The 25,458-nt window shown below is 40.7% G+C and overlaps 1 protein-coding gene across 2 annotated transcripts in view; it reads right to left on the reverse strand.

Annotated features, from left to right (window-relative positions):
* The window catches only part of LOC131493053 (zinc finger protein 12-like), a 34,794-nt gene extending 24,504 nt beyond the window's left edge, over positions 1–10,290 (reverse strand). Inside the window, exon 1 of one of the 2 annotated variants that reach the window (XR_009252432.1) lies at positions 9,397–10,290. The gene's annotated coding sequence lies outside the window, so the exon portion shown is untranslated. Of the gene's footprint in view, positions 1–382; positions 832–9,396 lie in introns of those variants that run through there. The other variant, XM_058697123.1, reaches the window with a different exon arrangement.
* Positions 10,291–25,458: the final 15,168 nt, after the last annotated feature.

Raw genomic sequence — 25,458 nt, forward strand, 5'->3', positions numbered from 1 at the left:
AAGGATGGACAAAGATACACCATGATGAGAAAGACTGTCTCACGTGTACAGTCTTTCAACCCCCACTCAGCTATATAAGAATGAGCCTTGGGTCTGGAACCTTCCTTACCAAGAGATAAAGAGACCACATAGCCTATATAAGCCATTCACCTTGTCAGAATATCTTTTATTTAATTGCTCCTCTGTTCTGATTAAGCATATACTAAATGCCCCTCTGGCACAACCTCAGCTTTCAGTATTCTGGATTCGACAGTAGTAGGGTTGGACTCCTGCTGTGGCATAAGAGGTGTGTGCATAGGCCAACTGCCCTGCATCAGATGCTGGGGGCACCCACTAGCCTTGGGGATCCAATCGCATATTATCAGAACTGATCTTGCTTTACCTCTTAAGTGTGTAAAAGTGCTGTTCCATCCAATGCTTGACTCCATTGTGTCTTCCTTGGTAACTCTGAAACCAAGATGCAGTGGCAGGAGTATTCAAATTTTTATTCCTGTACACTGGCATAATGATGATGTTTGCTATCTCCATCATGGTCAGTGTTGGCATTGGCAACTTGTGAGAGGCATTCTGCTCAACACACTCACCAAAAGACAGCTGGGAAGGCTATATTAATATCAGGTAAAAGAGAGTTTAAGACAAAAATTGTTACTTTGAAGAAAACACATGGTTAAATCTTTAAGATTTTGGATTAGGCAATGGTTTCATAGATACGACAAAGCATGAGCAACTAAAGAAAAGATAAATTGGACATCAACAAAATCATTAAATTTTATGCCTCAAAAAACATTACCAAGAAGGTGAAAAGACAATCCAAAGAATGGGAGAAAATATTTATAAATTATATATCTGACAACAGTCTATATCCAGTATATAAAGAACTCTCAGAATGATAAAAATTAAACCAATTAAGGGGCGCCTAAGTGGCTCATTCGGTTAAGTGTCCAACTCTTGATTTTGGCTCAGGTCATGATCTCACACTTTGTGACATCGAGCCCCGTGCCCAACTCCTCACTGACAGCATGGAGCCTGCTTAGGATTCTCTCTGTCCTTCTCTTTCTGCCCCTCCCCTGTTCACGCTTTCTCTCGCTCTCAAAATAAATAAAAAATTTTTTTAAATGTGTCCAAAATGGAACCAAGAAGTTCAATCTAAATAGTAATCAAATCTATCCTTAAGGCATATAGAAAAACCACTAAGCATCATGGACATTCAAAACTTAGGCTGTAGGAAGAAACTTCTTTAATGGGATAATTGGTGTGTACCGAAAACCCACAAAGACTATTCCAGCGTTGGCTAACACTTCTTGAGTTATCTTTGAAAAATCAGGCACAAGGTAAGGATGCCAGGTTTCATGAAGCAAGACTGAAAAAGGTGTAAGAGAGAACATGATGAACCTAAAGAAGAATGAATTAAGGACTAATGCAATGAATTAGAATGTCCAGCAACAGATGTGTGCAGACACGGTAATATACTGGATAGATGTGCCATTATAATTCATTGAGAAAAACATTAATAAAGAATTGGTGCTTCATGTGTTAAAAGATAAAACTAGATTCCCTCCTCGTATTATCTACAATAACAATTTCCAGATTGACTCGAGGCTTAAATATTTTTAATAGTACTAATATTAATTAAGCAAAAATTTTAAAATATCCTTACCTTAAGTTAGGGAAGAATTTTAAAATTCAAAAAGAAAACAGAAAAGTTAAAAAGACTGGCCTATGGAAAAATATAAAACTCTAATAAGGCCAGAGGCACTCTAGAGGTAAAGGTCAAGGGACAGACTTGGAGAAAACATTCACAACAAATGTAACAGACAAAGAATTACTGTCCAAAATACATAAAGTATTCTTTAAAATTAATACATGAGATGATTAAAAATGAAATCATTCACAAAAGCAATGAAAAGCCAATAGATATATGATGTACAAGATCATCAGCAATCTCAGAAATGCAAATAAAATGGTGAGTTTTTCTCAGAAGTTAGATTGGCAATAAATCTAAAGTCTGACAATGCCAGGAACTGGCAAGTAAGTAGCGGTTAAGTATAGTCACAAATACTACAGTGCCACAGTCTAGGTGGGGGAAATATTTATGCAGAGCCATTTAAAGGGCATGTCAACCATTCAGCTGTCTTCCAGATATTCTACACCGCTGGACCAAACAAGACCATTAGAAAATTGTGTCCTCAAACTCTGTTATGAACTGAACGCTTGTGTCCCCTCACCAAACTTCACATGTTGAAGCCCTAATCCCCAGTGTGATTTTAGTTGGTGATGGGACCTTTTGGAGGTAAGTGGGTCATCAGTATGGAGCCCTGATGACATTATTGCCCTTAGAAGAAACTACACGAGAGAGCTGGCCCTCTATTCTCTCCCCACCATGTGAAGATACAATGAGAACAGGGCCATGGGCAAACTGGATGAGGGTCCTCACTAAAGAATCAAATGTGTTGGCACCCTGATCTTGGACTTCCCAGACTCCAGAATATGAGAAATAAGTGCTTGTTGCTGAACCACCAGTCTCTGATAATTTCTTACAGCAGTGCCAGTGTGTTAGTGCCCTAAGAGACTCGTTTTTCTGGTTCTCCTTTGCTGTCAGCAAACTTGCTGTTCAACTTTGATAATTCTGGGACTTTACAGGACCAGCATATATCTATATGCTGACTTTGCTCAATTCTTGACCTGATAGTCTACAGTTAATCTGATGTTGATTTTCATCTATTTCTGTTTTTCTATTTTAATTTCTGTTCCCTTACACACCTCACAAAATCCACTGCAAAACAAAGCAGGAATAAACAGCTCATCTGTGATTCAGTCATTTCCTGCTGCTCTTGGAAAACTGAAGAGAACTGTAAAGGTACAGCTGGGAAAGAAGGAAAGAAAATGAGGTCCTATGCAACCAGGTGAGCTGAGCAGAATTATCTGCCTAGCAAGCTTCACACAGCAGCTACATACAAAGCCCTTGTGGGCCATGCGCTTCAACCCTAAGGGCAGGGCAGAGCTGATGGAGGAGTACCCATTGTCTATGCAGACTCTGACCTGTCACAGCTCAGAATGCCATTTTTCATTAGGTGAATATAAACATTTCCTACTAACTTCCTGCTAAAAAGAATTTACCTTCCCCTCTATAGTGACTAAAATAAATAAGTGAATAAATAAATAAATAAATAGTAACAACCAAGGACTAATCAAACAAAGAACAACACAGGAAGACGTTGCCTTTATTTCTCTGCATTCCTAGGGACAGTGTTTGGCCCTTGAGTTACAAAATCCTCATCAGCATCCCCCTGGAAAGTGCAGGGGTACTTTTTAAATTCTAACTTGGTTATGGTTTCTCAAAAGGATCTTTTCATTAGAAATTTGAGGGGTGCCTGGGTGGCTCAGTGGGTAAAGCATCCAACTTGGGCTCAGGTACATGATTTCATCATTGGGGGGTTCGAGCCCTGCGTTGGGATCTGTGCTAAGTTCGGAGCCTGGAGCCTGCTTTGGATTCTGTCCCTCTCTCTCTCTCTGCCCTTCCCTCACTTGTGCTCTGTCTCTTTGTCTCTCTCTCTCAAAAATAAACATTAAAAAAAAAATCGATGTGACATCATTGTTAAGGATAGACAGCAAGAAGTTCCCTGGGCATGCCACTAATAAATTGTTACTCTAGACAAGTCACTCCCTTATCTTCTAGGCCCTTTTTTTTTCACCTCTTAAATACAGACAAAATTTTAAAATCTTTAAACTCTTTATACATTAGTTATTTGATTTTTTACTATCAGAACAGAATGATGCACCCTCTAGGTTGTAGAGCAAGTGCAGTGAAGGGAGTATGGCTGATGAGGGTGAACAAGGTCAATTTCTCCTGTGGCTGGTGATTCCTTTCCCTGAACTGTGTCCTCACAAACTTCCTGTGAGGTACCCTCTGGTGTGCTGCCCTTTGCTCATGTTGCCAGCTTTATTTCAAATCTTGAAGCTGATCAGTGGACAGCCTGCAATGATTTCTGGTTATGGTGACATCACCCAAGCATTGCTCATTCTGTAGAAGGACCAAGAATTACTTCTGTCCTGGCAGTCTGAGGATATAGTCTTTCCTGGGCCTCTTCTGTTTCTGTTTTGAGTCTCTGATGAGAGGTCTCAGATCAAGGGGTGATTTTCCAGGTGGGGTTCCTGGGTGATAAGGTTTTGGGGGTGATCCAGAGTTGACAGCCAAGAAAGAATTCTTGAAGACATCTTTGGTGCAAAAAGGTGATTTTATTAAAGCATGGAGATAGGACCCATTGGCAGAAAGAGCTGCCCTGGGACCATGAAGAGACATTGGTTACATACTTGGGAGTTAGGGGAGGTAAAATCAAGGGGACATTTCCAATGAGATTTTCATATGCTAAAGAAGACAGTAGGAAGTTCCTGGAGAAACATTTTACTCTGCCAGCCTCAAGTATTTGTCAGTGGGCTGCAGGTTATAAGGAAATTCAATTTTATCTGCCATTTCCTTCTGCCTTTGTTTCCCACATCTCACCTCAAGAGCTGTTTTGCTCCAGGAGCCCCTGGGTGGCTGGCTCTGTTGGTTAAGCCTCCACGTTTGTGGGTTTGAGCCCCACGTGGGGCTCACTGTTGTCAGTGTGGAGCCTGCTTTGGATTCTCTGTCCCCCTCTCTCTCTGCCCACCCCGTGGCGTGCTCGCTTTCTCTCTCTCAAAAATAAATAAACGTTTCTTAAAAATTTAAAAAAGTACAAGAGCTGTTTTGCTCCAAAAGAGATGGGACCTGGGCAGTGGGGACAAATTAAATTTAGTTGGAACTTTCAAACAGGGCTCCCAACCTGACTCTAATACATACTTTCCCCAAGAATCAAGAGCTTTGGCCATCAACAAACTCAAATGAAGTTCTCCAAAGACAAAAGCTAGACAGGGCAGACCGGACCCAGAAATTGTGCTACCTGACGCATGCACTCAGAAGAGTAAGAAGAATAATCAAATATCCCAGAAACCCAAGGCCAAGACATTATGCAGTCCCCATATACCTCATAATTATTTTCCTGATATTACAGTATCAGACATCATCAGTGCTCAGTGCTGTGAATAACAATGCTGGGTTTTAGGCAAGACAGTTTATTAGAAGGAACATGAGACGTGCAGAAAAATGGATTGAAAACTAGATTCCCACCGCTGCTGTGTGGTCTTGGCACTTCACCTCGCCTGGTTTACTATTCTCTTAACATGGAGACAATTAAGCTTACCTCAAATATGGCCGTTGAGAGCCTTTGATGGCAAAAATCTACGTATATCTAGCATAGACATTAGCAGCGCAGAACAATCGCATGGGTCAGGTATAAAAACATTCTCATTCTGCAGAAGATAAAACTGAACGTCTTTGCCAGGATTGCTCAGTAACTAGAACCGAGCTCCGCCCGCGGCTGCCCGCGCCCCCTGCTGCAGCAGCCGCCTTTGCGCACGGACCCTGCAACCTCCCAGGACGCGCGCCCCCGCGTCCCCGCGCCCCCGCGTCCCCGCGCCCCCGCGTCCCCGCGCCCCCGCGTCCCCGCGCCCCCGCGTCCCCGCGCCCCCGCGTCCCCGCGTCCCCGCGTCCCCGCGCGAAGCCGGCCCTTTCCGCTGAGAGAGGAGACCTGGCCCGGTCGTCCCTCCTCCAGGATGAGGCTGCCCCAACCCGCCCTTGGGGGGCTCAAGTGCCAGAGGTCCCGCCGCGGGGTCCCCCCACAACCCTAGACCCGCCGGCTCCCGAGCACTGCGGACGCTCGTTTGCCTTCGGCCAACCCCAAACTCCCCTGTCCTGTCGCGCTGGACCCTAGGGAGCGCAAAGACTCGGTGATCCGAGAAGCGCCACGCAGGAGAAGGTATACCCTAGGGGAAAGATTTACAGACCTGGAGGCAGTGAGCACGCGCAGAGTCAGCCCGGAAAGCCAACACCAGAGTGAAAACTACATTGCCCATAAGTCTTTGCTCCCGCACTTTTGGGGGTGTTTACCAAACTCCCCCCTTTTCCCCTGCTCTTTTTGGTTTGAATTGACCGATCCAGTTTTACTCCAGGAGCCCCAAGACATTTTATTCAAAGAACACCATAAAAGCTTGTGCCTCAGGTGATGCCTCCCTCCCTCTCTCTCTGCAGCCTGTCTTGACCTTCCCACTTGGGTCCAGGGCCTTGAGTAACATACATGTCTATTTCAATTTCCTTTGTAGTCTTTTGTTAAACTGCAAAGAACCACCTTTTCCCATATTACTTAAATAAAACTCGCCATAGACCCGTTTACCTGCTACAAAAGCAGACACACAACCTAAAATTCCCATTCTATGTCTCATAAATGATCAGCTGAACAATTTGTCTCCATGACTAATCAGAACAAAATACCTGTAAATTTAACATAACTAAATTTCTATTCTCCCCCACACCGTCCTGAAATTTGACTTCCTACTAAGGTTTAACAAGTACAGGAATGCCAAACAATCCCTCTCAAAACTTGGCTGACAATAAGGAAAGTTGTTTCCTGATCTTGCCACCTACTCCCTGCTCCTGACACCCAGTTCTTTCTAGCCTTGTTTACACCTCCATTAAAAGAATGAGTTTCCCTCTTTAGTTTTCATTTCTCTGCTACCAGTGGGAGTCTGCATTGTGTGAATGGAGATGTGGGTTCTTGGATTACCCAGGAAAGATTTACCTGAGGATCAGCACTCCAATGAAGACAGGAAAGTAGCAAATCCAAAGCAGTTTAAGGACAGTACACTCTCAAAAAGGGAGGAGACTGGGCAGCCCCCAGAAGTGGCAACCCCAGGCGGATTAAGGGTATCTTTTCTTTTTGTGTTTGCAGAGGTTATGGGTCATAGTTAGGGCAGTCTCTGACAAGTTGTTTCTATTCGTCTATGGGACTCCTGCCAGTTGGGAGGCAGAGTTTTGGGCCCTACAAGGTTCTTGCAGAAACTATCCTGGCCATCTTCCCCCATTTGGGTAGGGTAGGGGTGGGTTGAAACCACAATGTAAATGTATGATAATGAAACCATAGGTTACCCTGGGGCAGAGGTTGAGGGTGGCTCTTGGTTCTTCAGTCCCGGGGTATTGGAATCCCTAAAGCCAGGATGTTAAAAGCCACAAGTCAGGATGTTGTGCCCTCAGTCTTCTAATGTGTCATCTATTTATCCCCACCTTTGTCTCCAGCTCTAACTGCCTACTCTATGAACTCTTTCCTATTTGTAAATACACACACACACACACACACACACAAGTATGTGTGTGTGTGTGTGTGTGTGTGATTTGTGTGCTTACACACAAATTTGTGACTACTCTTTCAGACATTTGCAGATCTTCAGAGCTGCTTCCCTATTGCCATCATCACCCTCTTCCATTGCAGTAATCACCCTCCCTTACTGCAATAGTTTTGTTTTTTTTTTCACTTAATACATTTTATTTTTAGAGCACTTTTAGGCTTGTAGAAAAAGTGCACAGGAAGTACAGAGTTCTAATATAACTGCTCCCTCCACACCCTCATCCCTCCTACAGTTTCCTTATTATTAATGTTATGGAACCCAAGTTTGGCTGCCAGTCCCTAGAAAGGCCATTACTCAAGAGACAAGTTTTGGGGGCACCAGGGTGGCTCAGTCAGTTGAGCCCGACTCTTGATTTTGGCTCAGGTCATGATCCCAGGATCGTGGGATCGAGCCCCACATTTGGGCTCCACACCCAGCTTGGAGCCTGCTTAAGCTTCTCTCTCCCTCAATCCCTCTGCCCCTCTCCCCTGCTTGTGTGCTCTCTCCCTCTAAAAGAAAAAAAAGAAAGAAAGAAAGAAAGAAAGAAAGAAAGAAAGAAAGAAAGAAAGAAAGAAAGAAAGAAAGAAAGAAAGAAAAAGAGATGAGTTTTTGATTGGAAAGGAATTTGAGAATAAAAGATTCAGGAGGCCAGCAACCTCGGGAGAAGGTACTCTGAGGTTTCTGCCTGGCTCAGGGGTTTTTAAAGGGGTTTAGGGTAGTTAATCAGCAAAGGGAGTGTAGCGGCCTGCAACATTTCTTGATTATGTGCAGATTCCATGATGTCAGCTACAAAAGTTATCCTAGTACTTGGGGGTTGTGTGAGGGAGTCTGGTTCTTGTTTTATTATGTGCAGGAGTACTCTGTTCTTTCTGCAAAGGAAGGCAATGTCTATGGATACACAAAGGGAAGTCAGTAAAATCATTTGTGTGACCAAAAAAAGAAAAACATTTTACTAAAAAAATTGCCGGGCTAATCCTAAAGCTGAGTCAGCCTCAGACAGACTTGCTGGTTTTTTGGGCCTGGGAAAAGTTCTGGTTCTTCATTCCTCAAGGACAGTGGTCTGCAAATCTCAAAGAAAATTAGTTCTGTTGAAGATCAAGGGATTTAGGTCAGCAAGTAAGGAGAGTTAACCTGAAGCAAGTTAATCCTTAAGACCTGCTGGAGTGCTGTTACACTAACATCTTGCATTTGTGTGGTATATTAGTTCCAGTTGATGAACCAATCAATATCGATACATTATTCCTAAAGTCCATAGTTTCCAGTACAGTTCATTCTTTGTATTGTACATAACATCAAGTATCTACCATTACACTATCATAAGAAGAGTTTCACTGCCCAAACATGCCCTGTGCTCCACCTCGACCACTCCCCCTAAACCTCTGGCAAGGACTGACCTTTAATTATTTCTATAGTTTGGCCTTCTCCAGAATGTCATATAGTTTGAATTATACCATGTGTAGCCCTTTCAGATGCTTCTTTCATGTAGCAATATGCACTTAATGTTCCTTCGGGTCTTTGTAGCTTGATAGACCATTTAACTGCTGAATAATACTCCATTGTATGGAGGTACCACAGTTTATTCATCCCTTCACCTGCTGAAAAACATCCAATTTTGCTTCCAATTTTGGCACCATAGAGGGTACCTGATCCCTGAGAGGGAATGGGTATGATCTAGCTCTGTACCTTTGCTTCTCTGAGTCTATTCTGTTCCCAGATGGTATTTGCCTGGAAACGTAAGGACCTAGATCTCACCTACAGGCCATTGAACAGTTGATGACCTTCAGGAGCTACGACTACCAAGACACCTGAAACAAACTCATACTCGAGTGGACACTAAGGACATATACCAAATACTGGGCCCTATTATATATATTATATATATATTATATATATTATATATTCATATATATTATTATATATTTTATATATATAATATATATTTATATATTATATTCATATATTATATATGTATTATATATATTATATATTCATATATATACATATATAATACATATATATATATATATATATATATTTATTTATTCCAAATACTGGGCCCTATTATCTAATAGGCCCTATTATATATATTATATATTCCTATTTCTAGAATACCAAGTTGGTTGTCAGCCGGCACTTTCACAGACACATATTCCCTCTTACCTGCTTCTGCAGGATTACTGTGACTTGACATACAGATCTGATTTGGTGGTCCCAGGCCAGGGCCTTCTGGAAGCTTTAGTATGTGCTGCCAGCATCACTGCACATTGCACGAGTCGCTTCAAACCTTCAACCTCCCTTAGCAGAGAATATTCCTTTGGGAGTATTCTGTAAATAGAGAGCCAGCAGGACTATGATTCTGCCAAATGCTTCATCCAAAAGATCAAGAGTTAACTGAAGAAGGTTTTTTTCTGTACCTAGGGCAACCAACATATACTGCATTTGAATAAATGCTTATGAACCTGTCTCTCTGCCTAGATAGCAAGTCATTGGGAAGAGGAAATATGTCATACACAGGTACCAAAAGAGCAGCATGCATATAACTAATGATCGTCTGTGGCTTGCTGACTTTTTAAAAAATAAGGAGCTAATGGCAACGAAGGCTACCTCCGACAAGCCAGCAACATGTTTGAACTGCAGGCTCCCTAAACATCTGAGGGCTTCACAGAGCTATGACAATGACATGAGTAGTGGAATTAATGCTTTTCAGCCCAATGTAGAATTCTAAACTTCAATTGCAACTAGAAAATATCTTTGGGGTGCCAGGGTGGCTCAGTCGGTTAAGCGTCTGACTCTTGATTTTGGCTCAGGTCACTATCTTATGGTTTGTAAGTTTGAGCCCCACATCGGGCTCGCGCTGACAGTGTGGAGCCTGCTTGAGATTCTCTCTCTCTCCCTCTCTCTCTCTCTGCCTCTCCCCTGCTTGCGTGCTCTCTCAAAATAAATAAATAAACTTTAAAAATAATAAAATAAATTACTGGTAATTCTGATCCCTTGTCCTCACTGCCAGAGATTCTGATTCCCTGGACTAGAGACTAGCTCACATGTCAGTATTTTCTTCTCTTCTTTCTTCTCTTCTCTCTTATTTTCTCTCCTCTCCTCTCCTCTCCTCTCCTCTCCTCTCCTCTCCTCTCCTCTTTAAAGATTCTCAAGTTTTCTAGTTTGCAGCCAGGGCTGCAAACCACTATCCAAAGCTAACCACTTTATTTAACTGATAAGGGAACTCCTAGAATTTGACTCACCCAGCTTGTCAATCCAACACAGAAGTGATCCTGGAATTCTGATATTGGACCCATAGTTCTATGCGTAAGTTTCATTTCTTCAAGTAGAAACCCTATCCGTCCAAAGTGAGTTTCCCTGTTTAGTTTTCATTGCTCTTTCCTACTTGTAAATACACACACACATACACACAGACCCATTTATAATGGCTGTTTTCTCTCTCCTTAATGCTGCTGTTCTGTGTAGTTTGTGGGTGTGCTTATGCCAAAGACACAGTGGGTAATATTCTGCATACCTAATCAGCTGAGTCAGAGCCCCACAGAACCAGGACTGCTGCCAAATTCACAGTGATCACAAGGTAAACACTTGCTCTTTCTCTGGCACACTGTCACTAGGTGCCAATAGGTGAAGGGGATGAAGAGGTTAAATCCCTCAGTTATAAAACAAATAAATTATGCAGATATAAAGTACAGCACAGGAAATATAATCAATAATATTGTAACAACTTTGTATGATGACAGACGGTATAGACTGGCCGTGGCGATCATTACATAACGTAGATAAATGTTGAATCACTGTGTTTTACTCCTGAAACTAATACAATATGTCAACTACTTCAATTGAAAAATAATTTTTATGTGCAATATTATTGCGCAAAAAATTCCAAAGCCATACTGCTATTAGTGCAAACAGCCCTTCCAGCCTTTATTTCAGTATTTGCTGGCATTTCCATGCCTTTATTTCAGAGTTAGGTTAGAGATGGTGCCTTGCAGAAAATGTTTTCACATGAAAATTCAGTTGGTCTGCTAGAAACATCCCATCTGATACAGAACGAGGAGAGAGCTGAGAAGTGATCCCTGTTCCAAAACGTCTTCTCCCCCACACAAGTCAGTCCCTCCAAGGGAGGGGCTGGATGCTTGCCATCCAAGAGGCTTTGCCAGTCTCCATGTATGGGCATGCCCAGGGCTTCCTGACTTGGGCCCTACGGTGGGAAGATCTAGGCTGCCCTGGCTTGAGGATCACAGCAGAGTGCTCTGCCTTAGCAGCTTCACAGTCAGAGACATGACATAATCCCCCAAATCATAATGGGGAAGGGTTGCAGCTGGAGGTTAGAGCAGACTTCCCACTGCACAGATGGAGGGACGTATCATACGTCATGAAAATAGCACCCACAGTTACTGAATGCTCTTCAGTATGAGAAGAATGAGACACGCTTTCCATGTGTTATTCCATTTCACTTCACCACGACCCTATGAGGAAAGATCTATTACTATCCTGATTTCATAGGCATGGAGTTGGAGCGTAGAAAAGTGAACCAGGGTGCCTGGCTGGCTCAGAGAGAAGAGCATGCAACTCTTGGTATCAGGGTTGTGAATTTGAGCCCCATGTTGGGTGTAGAGATTACAATAAACAAACAAACAGACAAGCAAACAACCTTAAAAAAATGGTGGACCAACCAGCTTCTGATCACACAGCAAGCCGCAAAGTTCAATATTGAAACTAGTGTGATTCCAGGTGGCTTTTGCCACTGTGTCTTGTGAACACGAGAGCAAATGAAGATGAAATGTCTTAATATTTCTCATTGTGCCCCAGCTGGGAAGGAGTTAAAGGAATCTCAGGAAAAAATGTCTCACTGGCCTTCTATCTGGCAATAAAGATTGTTCTGTGATGGAGCTTTATGCTCTTGTACGCAGCGCACATTGCCCTAAAATAAGTGAGATGGTGTATGAGAAATCCCCAACCATCAGGTAGTTCTGTCAAGGGACAGGTCTAAGAGGTTCTAATGCCTTAGGTTCTCACCTCCAGGCAGAAAACGGTTTGTCTAATAGGCACTCTTTCCTTTACGTGCATTTAGGCTTCCATAGTGGGTCAGCCAGGCCATGGTCCCCCTTCTTTTGTTCCATTGGGTAGTTCTACTCTCCCTTTCTGTGCTTTCATTTTGCTTGGAGACTTTTACAGCCTACTTCTATAATTAGGCACATTTAGGGAGTGGGATTGGGATTCTTGTTATTTAGGTAATCTTCATTTGTTGGGTTTGGAAATGAACACATGGATCTAAACCATATCTTGTGGTCATAAGATGTCAGGAGGGTCAGCACATTCTTCTAGGAACTAGGAATGGACAGATGTGGTCTACCTCAAGTTAACTGAAGTTAATTAACTTCAGTGAAGAAAGCAGACATTTTCCCCAAACCTAATGCAGCTAACAATCTAGTGAGAAAAAACAGCAAAACAAGAACAGAGTCAATTAAAGGTCAGCTTTCTCCATAAAGAAGTTTGGAATGTAATTTGTTCAATTGTGCTAAGCAGTTCTCTTGTTTTATGCCATCTGGTTTGAAGCACTATTTATTCAGTCATTTGCTGGTATTGACTTAGTTGCATCAAAAAAACATGAAAAGGTTGCTACATTATTTGAGAGATCATCACTAGCAATCACCTTTGATTGTGACATTTTATTAAAAGGCATTGCTGGGGCGCCTGGGTGGCGCAGTCGGTTAAGCGTCCGACTTCAGCCAGGTCACGATCTCGCGGTCCGTGAGTTCGAGCCCCGCGTCAGGCTCTGGGCTGATGGCTCTGGGCTGATGGCTCGGAGCCTGGAGCCTGTTTCCGGTTCTGTGTCTCCCTCTCTCTCTGCCCCTCCCCCGTTCATGCTATGTCTCTCTCTGTCCCAAAAATAAATAAAAAAAAATAAAATAAAATAAAAGGCATTGCACACCAAGTAATATTTTTAAAAGGAAAAAAATAAAGAAACAATGTTACTGTTTTCTTATTTTTGTATTTGCTTTGGGGGAGGATGTATTAATTTCCCATTGTGGCTGTAACTAACTACCACAAAGTTGGTAGCTTAAAACCATACAAATTTATTGTCTTGTAGTTCTTGAGGTCAGAAGACTGAAATGGGTTTGTGGACTGAAATCAAGGTGTTGGCACAGCCACACCGCTCCCAGAGGCTCTAGGGGACAATCGTTCTTGTACCTTTTCCAGCTTCTAGAAGCTCCTTACATTTCTTGGTGGGGACCCCTAATCCACAAGATTACAAGTCCCCAAGGAATTCAGATAAATATCTGATAGGATTTTGGATTTCTACTGAAATTCTACAGGAATTACAGAGGAAGCAAACTTTATATCATTGAGAGTAGGCATCAGAGTCAAATAGAAGCCATCTGTCCAACTTCTTTATCACTAAAACAAGAGATTTGTTAGTTTTAACAAGAATGATATCTTAAAGTGCTTGTGTTTGGGGAAGAATCCTGTGTGTTGCCAATTCTCCCAGAGTGAGAAATATTAAAGGTAAATAATTGTTGGATGATTGCTTGATTCTTCATCAGGCAACTCTTCCCGGTATTGCTATATATCATTTGCACCCAGAAAGCAGAGCTCATTGATGTAAAATAAATCTCTGGATTATGTGATGTGTTTGTGTGAGGTGTGTTGGACAATCTCCAGAGATCATGGCTACTAGAGTGTCTTATAACCTAATACCATGTCTCTGTCCCATCCTTCCCTATTCTGGGAGAGATCTCTGCACTTCCCAGGGCTCAATAACTCTAAAGTGTGGGACAGGCTGGATGTCTGCAGAGAATGACAACAGGCAGAAAATCCAGGAAAACAGATGCTCTTTGGTATTGAAAATGCTTTTGCTAAGCTTACACATGAATATTTCCAGGCACTAACAAGTGGTCTCTTTAGATTAACAGCTGAAGTTCATGAGCTTGTTACTCCCATGCACATGACTGACAGCACCCCATTGGTGTCCTTTTTTATTTATTTATTTTCTTCCAATTTTTTAATTTAAATTCTAGTTAGTTAACATGCAGTGGGATATTGGTTTCAGGAATAGAATTCAGTGATTCATCACTTACATACAACACCCAGTGATCATTATAACAAGTGCCCTCCTTAATCCCCATCACCCATTTAGCCCTTCCCCCATCCACCTCCCTCCATCAACCCTCAGTTTGTTCTATGATTTGCTTCCCCCTCTCTTTTTTTTTTCTGCTCCCATATGTTCATCTGTTTTGTTTCCTAAATCCCACACATGAGTGAAACCATATGGTATTTGTATTTCTCTGACTTATTTTGCTTAGCATAATACACTCTAACTCCATCCACATTGTTGCAAATAGCAAGATTATATCCTTTGTGATGGCTGAGTAATATTCCAGTGTGTGTGTGTGTGTGTGTGTGTGTGTGTGTGTGTGTGTGTGTGTACATACATACCACCTCTTCTCTATCCATTCATCAGTCAATGGACGTTTGGGCTCTCTCCATAGTTTAGCTATTGTTGACAATGCTGCTATAAACATTGGGGTGCATGTGCCGCTTCGAATCTATATTTTTGTATCCTCTGGTAAATACTTAGTAATGTAATTGCTGAATCATAGGGTAGTTCTATTTTTAACTTTTTGAGGAACCTCCATACTGTGTTCCAGAGTGGCTACATGAGTTTGCATTCCCACCAACAGTGCAAGAAGTTTCCCCTTTCTCTGCAACCTTGCCAACATCTGTTGTTTCCTGTGTTGTTAATTTTAGCCATTCTGATGGTGTGAGGTGGTATCTCATTGTGGTTTTGATCTGTATTTCCCTAATGAGGAGTGATGTTGAGCATCTTTTCATGTGTCCGTTAGCCATCTGGATGCCTTCTTTGGAAAAATGACTATTCATGTCTTCTACTGCCCATTTCTTAACTTGATTATTTATTTATTTATTTATTTATTTATTTATTTATTTATTTATTTATGGATGTTGAGTTGGATAAGTTCTTTATAGATTTTGGATACTAACCCTTTGTCAGATATGTCATTTGCAAAAGTCTTCTCCCATTCCCTAGGCTGTCTTTGAGTTTTGTTGATTGTTTCCTTTGTTTGGTGTCCTTGTTTAAAGTTACCCCCACTCAAAAATTTCTCCAAGTGTGCAGGGAGTATCTCTCATGTTCTCCTAAATGAGGCCAAACCACAGTTCCTGCCATTTATTACTGTTAAGGTACTCCAGCCCAGGTCTTTGCTAATTGCTATCTACACCCTACTACTGGCTCTAGCTCCTTGGGGATCACCCTAGCCACCAGTGTCTTCATTTCTATGATGCTGTTAGAGCTGGAACTGCATTGGGACTAAGGGCCCCTGCCTATAGCCTGCCCAACTTGAATGACCCACCCTCAGTCTGAGTCCACTGCTCTGTAGCTTATCCCCAGCCATGCCAAATGTGATACAGCCACCTCAGTCCTGGAGTACATGGTGAAGGGATTAGGCCTCCTGGGACATTCCCCTTGATATCTCTCCTTTCACCCAGGCCTCCTCCAGCAGCACCCCCAACTGCTTTTATCTGTATTCAACCATTCCTCTCCTACCTGAAGCCCACTTCCTAGCCCTTTCAGACTGTGCTGTGATGATCAATTCAAATAAATTAGGTGTATAAATGAGGGTATTATTTACAGCAGTGATTCTCAATAGGAGTGGGACATAACAGGGGAGAGGAAGATTTGGTGCCTCAGAGCAAATAAAAAAGCTGCTTTTGCTAACTTATGGACACAATTTTTTTTTTTGGTCACAACTTCAGAGTGCTGCTGACATCTAGTGGGTTAAAACTCTGTCTTAAAAAAAAAAAAAAAAAAAAAAGATGCTTCTTAAACATCCCACAATGCTGGACAGGTTCCCACAACTAAGACTTATCCAGCCCAAATATTAATAGTTTCCAAGGTTGAGAACTCTGCCTTATATCTATTTCTTAGAGGAGCTACTACTTAACTTTCAGTTTCTCAAGGAGATTTCAGAATAGTTGCCATGTTTCACTTTCTATTTCCCTTTTTCTCTAGTTTCTGTGTTTCACATCTTGATAAGAATCAGTTCAAAAGACAATGCATTACTGATTTTCCCAAGAATGCACCCAATCCAACATTCTGTGGGAAAAAAAAAGATTGATATTCAAATTTCATCTAGTAATTTTAATATGTTCAACACCCACCCACCAGTCAGGTCTTTGTTTCTCTTCAAACCTGAAAATGTATATTCTTTAAATTTTTTACAGATGGTTTTTGCCTTTCTGAATTTGAATTCCCAACAATATAAGTAGACAACCAGGATTTTTTTTCCTTTGATGTTTACCTCTGATTGCTTAGTTGCTATCCATTTAAACTTTAATAAGTAAAGACCATCTCTTGGCCCAAATGTAGCTGAGAGAAAGGAAGGAAAAGAAGTAGGAACAAAGAAGAAAACACATGATCAACACACTGGAAATTAAAAAAAAATTTTTTTTTTCATTTTAGAGAGAGCAGGGGGAGGGGCAGAGGGAGACAGAGAGAGAGACAGATAATTTTAAGTAGGCTCCACACTCAGAGTGGAGCCCAACACGGGGCTGGATCCCACAACTCCAAGGTCATTACCTGTGCTGAAATCAAGAGTTGGACAGTTGGACGTTTAAACAACTGAGTCACCCAGTTGCTCTGGAAATTTTTTCAAACACTGGACCACTATCAGATTTTTCTAATTCCTTGGGAAGGAGAAAATTCTGGTTTTATTTTTCTGCCCACAGTAAAACATTCAGGGGAGAGGAGTTAAGATGGCGGAGGAGCCAGGGGACCCTAAGTTTGCCTCATCCCTCAAACACAGCTAGATAAATATCAAACCATTCTGAACATCCAAGAAATCTATCTGAGGACTGAGAGAACAAAACTGCAAATCTACAAGTAGAAAAATGACCACCTCATGGAAGTTGGAGCTGCACAGAGTCGATTTGGGGGAGTTGATAAGAACTGTGGGACCTGTGGAGGGGAGAGAGCCCTGTTTACAAGACTACTGCAAGTTATTATAAGCAGTGGAGTGTAAAATCTGAAGTTTTAGAAGTCTGCACCATCACTGGGGTTGGGTCTGGCCAGCTTAGTGGTGCGCCTATGGGGAAGGAGGGCCAAGAGGAGCAGGTGGTGTGGTCTGAGGATCCCCTGGGTCACACAGGGAGAAACAGTTCCCCAGTTTGGAGTGCCCTTGGGAGTGGCAGCATGGCCTATCTGGGGACAGAAGAACTGGTGGTGCCAATGTCCTACACTGTTCCCCAGCATAGGAATGGGGACACTGGCTGAGGTCAGTGAGCCTTGATGCCAGCTTTCTGCTGCGCTTTACCATAAACTCCAAACTGCTGCACGCTCGTGCAGCTGCTTTTCTGGGAGAAACTGGCAAATGGCAAAAGTGTGGTGAGACCCTCCACCGGAGGATCAGTGAGGGGTCACACTGCACAAGTCCCTAAAATTTGGAGTTTTGAAATCCAGCCCTGCGCCTGAGATAAAACACAGGAGTACTGTGCCACCTGCTAGGCAGACAGCTCATTCACAGACAGGGTGAAGGCAGGCATCTGATGGAAGCTGGGGACACAAGAGCGGTGATTGCTCTTCTGTGAAGTCTTCCTGAAGAGTGGTAGATGGGTGTGAACTCTCCACTCCAGGGAGGAGACACCCAGGCAACTGACCAACTTCAGTGAACAAAACAGCACCACCAAGACACTTACACCAAACCCTGCCCCCTGCACCCTGAAGGTGCATCTCCACTAGGGCAAGTCCACCTGGGAATCAGTGCAATAGGCCCCTTCCCCATAAGACCAGCACAAACCCTTCACATGCACCAAGTTTACTGATCATAGAGTGCTGCCAGCTGTAGGGAAAATAGGATCTAGCTTCTTTTAGATTTTTATTTTTTAATTTTTAATTTTTAAATTTTATTTTTTGGATCTAGCTTCTTTTAGCAAGCAGACCAAAACACACCTAGGATCTAGCTTTTTTTTTCTTTTCTTTTTTTCTGGACAAAATGACAAGGTGGAAGAATTCACCCCAAAAGAAAGGACAGGAAGAAGTAATGGCCAGGGATTTAATCAATACAGATATAAGTAAGATGTCTGAACTAGAATTTAAAGCAATTATAAGGATATTAACTAGGCTTGAAAAAAGCATAGTAGACACTAAAGAATCCCTTACTGCACATATAAAAGAACTAAAATCTAATCAGGCTGAAATTAAAAACACTATAACCGAGGGACACCTGGGTGGCTCAGTCAGTTAAGCATCTGGCTTTGGCACAGGTCATGATCTCACAGATCATGAGTTTGAGCCCCACGTTGGGCTCTGTGCTGACGACTCAGAGCCTGGAACCTATTTCAGATTCTGTGTCTCCCTTTCTCTACCCCTCCCCCACTAGCACTCTGTTTGTCTCTCTGTCTCTCAAAAATAAATAAATATTTTAAAAAATACTATAACTGAGATGTAAATGTGAATGGATGCCATGACAATGAGGATGGATGAAATAGAAGAACAAATCAGTGATACAGAAGATGAAATTATGGAAAATAATGAAGCTGAAAAGAAGAGGGAAATAAAAGTATTGGATCACAAATGTGGACTTAGGGAACTCAGCGACTTTAAAGCATAACACTTGTATCATAGGAGTCCCAGAAAATGAAGAGAGAAAAAGAGGCAGAAGGTTTATTTGAGCAAATTATAGCTGAAAACTTTGGGGAAGGAAAACAGATGTTGAAATCTAAGAAGCACAGAGAACTCCCATTAAATTCAACAAAAGCTGAGACATACCATAGTCACCAAGACATATCACAGTCAAATTCACAAAACACACAGATAGGGAAAGAATCCTGAAAGCAAAAAGGGGAAAACAGTCCTTAACCTACAAGGAAAGACAAATCAGGTTCACAGCAGATCTGCCCACAGAAACTTGGCAGGCCAGACAGGAGTGACAGGATATACTGAATGTGCCGAATGGGAAAAATATGTGGCCAAGAATACTCTACCCAGCATGGCTTTCATTCAGAATAGAGGGATAAATTAAACAGTTTCCCAGACAAACAAAAACTAAAGGATTTTGTGACCACTAAGCCAGCCCTGCAAGAAATATTAAAAGGGACTCTTGGGGTGGGGGGTGAAGGAGACCAAAAGCAACAAAGACGAGAAAAGAACAGAGAAGATAACCAGAAACACGAGCTTTACAAGTAACATAATGGCACTAAACTAATATCTTTCAATAATCACTCTGAATGTAATGGACTACATGCTTGAATCAAAAGACATATGGTATTAGAATGGGTAAAAAAAAAATAAGACCCATGTACATGCTGCCTACAAGAGACTCATTTTAGATAGAAAGACACCTGCAGATTCAGTGTGAAGGAATGGAGAACTATCTATCATGCTAATGGATGTCAAAAGAAAGACAGAGTAGCCATAAGTATATCAGACAAACTAGATTTTAAACAAAAGACTATAACAAGAGATGAAGAAGGGCATTACATTATAATTAAGGGGTCTATCCATCAAGAAGATCTAACAATTGTAAATATTTATGCCCCCAATGTCTAAATATATAAATCTAAAATATATAAATAAAAGCTAAATATAAATAAATCTATAAAAAATAAATAAATCTATAAATAAATCTAAATATATAAGTCAATTAATCACAAACATAAACAAACTCATTGATAATAATAAATAATAGTAAGGGACTTTAACACCCCATTTACAATAAGGGACAGATCATATAAGCAGAAAATCAACAAGGAAACAATGGTTTTGAATGACACACTGGACTGAATGGACTTAACAGATACATTCAGAACATTTCATACTAAAGCAAAAAAATACACATTCTTTTCAAGTGCATATGGAACATTCTTCAGAGTAGATCACATAGTGGGTCACAAATCAACAAGGAAAAAAGATTGATATCATGCATATTTTCAGACCACAACACTATGAAACTTCAAGTCAATCACAAGAAAAAATTAGGAAAGACCACAAATACATGGAAGTTAAAGAAAATCCTACTAAAGAATGAACGGATTAACCAGGAAATTAAGTAAGAAATTTTAAAATACATGGAAGCAAAGGAAAATGGAAACAAAACGTTTGGGATACAGCAAAGGCAGTCCTGTCCTAAGATTGAAGGATACTGCAGGGCACCTGGGTGGCTCAGTCGGTTAAGCGTCTGACTTCGGCTCAGGTCATGATCTCACAGTCTGTGAGTTTGAGCCCTGTGTTGGGCTCTGTGCTGACAGCTCAGAGACTGGAACCTGCTTCAGATTCTGTGGCTCCCTCTCTCTCTTCCCCTCCCCCAGTTGCACTCTCTCTTTCTCTCAAAAATAAACATTAAAACATTTTTTTAAAAAAAAGTAATACAGGATTACCTCAAGAAGCAAGAAAGTTCTCAAACATACAACCTAACTTTACACCTAAAGGAGCTAGAAAAGGAACAGCAAATAAAGCCTAAAGCCAGCAGAAGAAAGGAAATAATAAAGATTAGCGCAGAAATAAACACTATAGAAACAACAACAAAAAAACCAGAACAGATCAATGAAACTAAGAGCTACTTTTTTGAAATAATTAGTAAAATTGATACACCCCTAGCCAAACTTACCAAAAAGTGAAAGGACCCAAATAAATAAAATCATGAATAAAAGAGAGAAATCACAACCAACACCATAGAAATACAAATTATAAGAGAATATTATGAAAAATTATATGCCAAAAAATTGGGCAATCTGGAAGAAATAGACAGAGTCCTAGAAACATACAAACTACCAAAACTGAAACAGGAAGGATAGAATATTTGAGCAGACCCATAATCAGCAGAGAAATTGAATTGGTAATCAAAAATCTCCCCCAAAAAACAAAAGTCCAGGGCTAGATGGCTTCCCAGGAGAATCCTACCAGACATTTAAAGAAAAGTTAATACCTATTTTTCTCAAATTGTTCCAAAAAATGGAAATGGAAGGAAAACTTTCAAACTCTTTCTACAAGGCCAGCATTATCCTGTTTCCAAAACCAGACAAAGATTCCACTAAAAAGGAGAATTACAGGCCAATATCCCTGATGAACATGAATGCAAAAATTCTCAACAAGATGCTAATCAAATCCAATAGTACATTAAAAGAATTATTCACCACGATCAAGTGGGATTTATTCCTGAGCTTCAGGGGTGGTTCAGTATTTGCAAACCAATCAATGTGATATACCACATTAATAAAAGAAAGGATAAAAACCAAGTGATCCTCTGAATAGATGCAGAAAAAGAATTTGACAAAATACAGCATCCTTTCTTGATAAAAACCTTCAAGAAAGTAGGGATAGAAAGATCATAACTCAAGATCATAAAAGCTATATATGAAAGACCTATCACTAATATCATCCTCAATGGGGAAAAACTGAGATCTTTCCCCCTAAGGTCAGGAACATGACAAGGATGTCCACTCTCACCACTGTTATTCAACATAGTGTTAGAAGTTCTAGCCTCAGCAATCAGACAACACAAAGAAATAAAAGGCATCCAAATTAGCAAGGAAGAAGTCGAACTTTCACTCTTCTCAGATGACATGATACTCTATGTGGAAAACCCAAAAAACTGCTAGAACTGATCCATGAATTAAGCAAAGTTGCAAGATATAAAATCAATGTACACAAATTGGTTGCATTTCTGTACACCAATAATGAAGCAACAGAAAGAGAAATCAAGGAATCTATCCTATTTACAATAGCACCAAAAACCATAAAATACCTAGAAATAAACCTAACCAAAGAGGTGAAGATCTATACACTGAAAACTATAGAAAGCATATGAAAGAAATTGAAGAAGACACACACACACACACACACACACACACACACACACACACAAAATGGAAAAACATTCCATGCTCATGAATTGTAAGAACAAATATTGTTAAAATATCAATACTACCCAAAGCAATCTACACATTCAGTGCAATCGCTATCAAAATAACACCAGCATTCTTCACAGAGTTAGAACAAACAATCCTAAAATTTGTATGGAACCAGAAAAGACCCTGAATAGCCAAAGCAATCCCAAAAAAGAAAACCAAAACTGGAGGCATCACAATTCGGGACTTCAAGCTGTATTACAAAGCTGTACTCATCAAGACAGTATGGTACTGGCACAAAAATAGACACATAGATCAATGGAACAGAATAGAGAACCCAGAAATGGACCCACAAATATATGGCCAACTAATCTTTGACAAAGCAGGAAAGAATATCCAATGGAAAAAAAGACAATCTCTTCAGCAACTGGTGTTAGGAAAACTGGACAGCAACATCCAGAAGAATGAACCTGGACCACTTTCTTACACTATACACAAAAATAAACTCAAAATGGATGAAAGACCTAAACATAAGACAGGAAGCCATCAAAATCCTAGAGGAGAAAACAGGCAACAACCTCTTTGACCTTGGCTGCAGCAACTTCTTATTTGATATGTCTCCAGAAGCAAGAGAAACAAAAGCAAAAATGAACAATTGGGACCTCATCAAGATAAAAAGCTTCTGCACAGTGAAGGAAACAATCAGCAAAACTAAAAGGCAACCAACGCAATGGGAGAAGATATTTGCAAATGACATACCAGATAAAGGGTCAGTATCCACAAAATCTATAAAGAACTTATCAAATTCAACACCCAAAAAACAAAGAATCCAGTGAAGAAATGGGCAAAAGACGTGAATAGACACTCTTCCAAAGAAGACATCCAGATGGCTAACAGATACATGAAAAAATGCTCAATATCATTCATCATCAGGAAAATAAGATCAAAACCACAATGGGATACCACCTCACACCTGTCAGAATGACTAAAATTAGCAACGCAGGCAACAACAGATGTTGGCGAGAACGTGAAGAAAGAGGAGCCCTTTTGCATTACTGGTGGGAATGCAAACTGGTGCAGTCACTCTGGAAAATAGTATGGAGATTCCTCAAAAAATTAAAAATAGAATTACCCTATGACCCAGCAATTGCACTACTAGGTATTTATCCAAGGGATACAGGTGTGCTGTTTCAAAGGGGCACATGAACCCCAATGTTTATAGTCCAAACTTTCACTAATTGCAAATGACATGGTATTCTATGTAGAAAACCCAAAAGACTCCAGTAAAAATTTGCTAGAACTAACAGATGAATTCAGCAAAGTCACAGATATAAAATCAAAGTACAGAAATCTATTATATTTCCATACATCAGTAATGAAGCAGAAAAAGAAATCAAGGAATTGATCCCATTTATAACTGCACCTAAAACAATAAGATGCTTAGTAACCTAACTAAAGAGGTAAAAGATCTATACTCTGAAAACTATAGAACACTTATGAAAGAAATTGAAGAAGACACAAGGAAATGGAAAAGCATTCCATGCTCATGGATTGGAAGAACCAACATCTTTTAAATGTCTATACTATCCAAAGCAATCTACACATTTAATGGAATCCCTATCAAAATACCCCCAGCATTTTTCACAGAGCTAGAACAAACAGTCCTAACGTTTATTTGAAACCCAAAATGACACCAAATAGCCAAAACAATCCTGAAAAAGAGAAGCAAAGCTGGAGGCATCACGATTTTGAACCTCAAGCTATATTACAAAGTTGTAATCATCAGACAGTTATGGTACTGGCACAAAAACAGACACATGGATGAATGTAACAGAATAGAAAACCCAGAAATGGACCCACAACTATATGGTCAACTAACATTCAACAAAACAGTAAAGAATATCCAATGAAAAAAAGCAGTCTCTTCAACAAATGATGTTGGGGAAACTGGACAGCAACATGCAGAAGAATGAAACTAGGCAACTTTCTTACACCATACACATAAATTCAAAATAGATGAGAGATCTAAATGTGAGACAGGAAACCATCAAAAATCCTAGAAGAGAACATAGGCAGCAACCTCTTCCACCTTCCAACCTTCTACCTTCCATCCACCAGTGGATGTAGCCACTTCTTACTAGACGTGTTGCCAGAGGCAAGGGAAACAAAAGCAAAAATGAACTATTGGGACCTCATCAAGATAAAAATCTTCTGCACCACGAAGGAAACAATCAAAACTAAAAGGCAGCCTAGGGAATGGGAGAAGACATTTGCAAATGACATCTGATAAAGGGTTAGTATCCAAAATCTATAAAGAACTTATCCAGCTCAACATCTAAAAAACAAACAGTCCAGTTAAGAAATGGGCAGCAGAAGACACAAATAGTCATTTTCACAAAGAAGACATCCAGGTGACTAACAGACACATGAAAAGATGCTCAACATCACTCCTCATCAGGAGATCAAAACCACAACGAGATACCACCTTACACCTGCCAGAATGGCTAAAATTAACAACACAAGAAACAACAGATGTTGGCAAGGTTGCAGAGAAAGGGAACCCTCTTGCACTGTTGGTGGGAATGCAAACTCTGGAACACAGTAGGGAGATTCCTCAAAAAGTTAGAAATAGAACTACCCTATGATCCAGGAATTGCATTACTAAGTATTTACCAGAGGATACAAAAATACAGATTTGAAGTGGCACATGCACCCCGATGTTTATAGCAGCATTGTCAACAATAGCTAACCTATGGAGAGAACCCAAACATCCATCAACTGATGAATGGATAGAGAAGAGGTGGTATGTATGTACACACACACACACACACACACACACACACACACACACAGGAATATTACTCAGCCATCATAAAAGGATGAAAGCTTCCCATTTGCAACAATGTGGATGGAGCTAGAGTATATACTATGCTAAGCAAAATAAGTCAGTCAGAGAAATACAAATACCATATGGTTTCACTCATATGTGGAATTTAGGAAACAAAACAGATGAACATATGGGAGCAGAAAAAAAAGAGAGAGGGAGGCAAATCATAACAGAACAAACTGAGGGTTGATGGAGGGAGGTGGCTGGGGGAAGGGCTAAACGGGTGATGGGGATTAAGGAGGGCACTTGTTATAATGATCACTGGGTGTTGTATGTAAGTGATGAATCACTGAATTCTGCTCCTGAAACCAATATCCCACTACATGTTAACTAACTAGAATTTAAATTAAAAATTGGAAGAAAAAAAAACCCTTTCAGTACTTTTTCTAAAATGTGGCTTCCCACTTAAGATAAAGATTACAATAGCCTTCAGGCCCACCACATTACCTCTCTGATCTATATTCTTATGATTTTTT

This window comes from Neofelis nebulosa, chromosome 13 (assembly GCF_028018385.1).
Source record: "Neofelis nebulosa isolate mNeoNeb1 chromosome 13, mNeoNeb1.pri, whole genome shotgun sequence".
NCBI classification, from domain to species: domain Eukaryota; kingdom Metazoa; phylum Chordata; class Mammalia; order Carnivora; family Felidae; genus Neofelis; species Neofelis nebulosa.